The sequence below is a fragment of the Propithecus coquereli genome, unplaced genomic scaffold (assembly GCF_000956105.1).
Source record: "Propithecus coquereli isolate 6110/MARCELLA unplaced genomic scaffold, Pcoq_1.0 Scaffold127, whole genome shotgun sequence".
Lineage (NCBI taxonomy): Eukaryota > Metazoa > Chordata > Mammalia > Primates > Indriidae > Propithecus > Propithecus coquereli.
The window spans coordinates 1,090,770-1,091,682 of NW_012136858.1; the positions used below are offsets into that span (position 1 = coordinate 1,090,770).

At 34.4% G+C, this 913-nt stretch overlaps 1 protein-coding gene across 1 annotated transcript in view; it reads left to right on the forward strand.

The window, feature by feature from the left end:
* Positions 1 to 913, forward strand: part of DOPEY1 (dopey family member 1) — a 145,369-nt gene that overhangs the window by 119,488 nt on the left and 24,968 nt on the right. The gene's annotated exons all lie outside the window — the stretch shown is intronic.

Sequence of the window (913 nt, forward strand, 5' to 3'; positions counted from 1 at the left end):
GTTATTGCTAGACATTCGGGTTCCTTCCAGTCTTTGGCTCTTACAAATAATGCTATTATAAGCATCCTTGTATGTCTTTTTATGTGCGTGTTTATGCATTTCAGTTGAGTCATAGGATATGTATACATATTAAATACTTAAAATAGAAATTGAGACCAGACAGTCACTTACTCATTGTGAGAAATTACATCGCATCATTTTCTTTAGACTAATATTTCCTGTTTCTATTTTTCTCTTTCGCCCCGTTAGTGTTCTGAATGAGTTTATTATGAAAAACCCTAGCTTGGAAAATAAAAAAGACCAAAGAGACCTTCAGGTAAGGCATTCTCAATTAAAAGCTATTGCCAAAACTGTGTTTCTCAGTGCCCTCAATTTGAAAATAAGAGGGTTAAATGTGACAATCTGTGAAGTTTCTTCCAAGTTGGGATATTCTATGGAAACAGCAATGTCTATTATAAAATATCTGTTGTCAGAAATATGAACTACAAAAGTTCATAACTAGTATGCATGTGCACATATATAGTGGTTCTTCCTTATTTCTTTAGGATGTGACTCATAAAATAGTAGATGCAATTGGTGCAATTGCTGGTTCTTCTCTGGAACAAACAACGTGGCTGCGACGAAATCTTGAAGTTAAGCCTTCTCCCAAAATAATGGTTGATGGAACCAACTTGGAATCTGATGTTGAAGGTAATACTCTGAAACATTTAGGTTTATTATCTGTAGTCATATATTTACTAAGAAATCATTTCCGCTAGCACTGTAAGTACCACAAACTCATCCCTCTTCTCATGTTTAGCAAGTATCTTTTTTCAGTGGGGAAATATCTAACTATATCTTCACCTTTCTCTTGTTTAGATATGTTATCACCTGCAATGGAAACCTCAAACATAACTCCCTCTGTATATAGTGT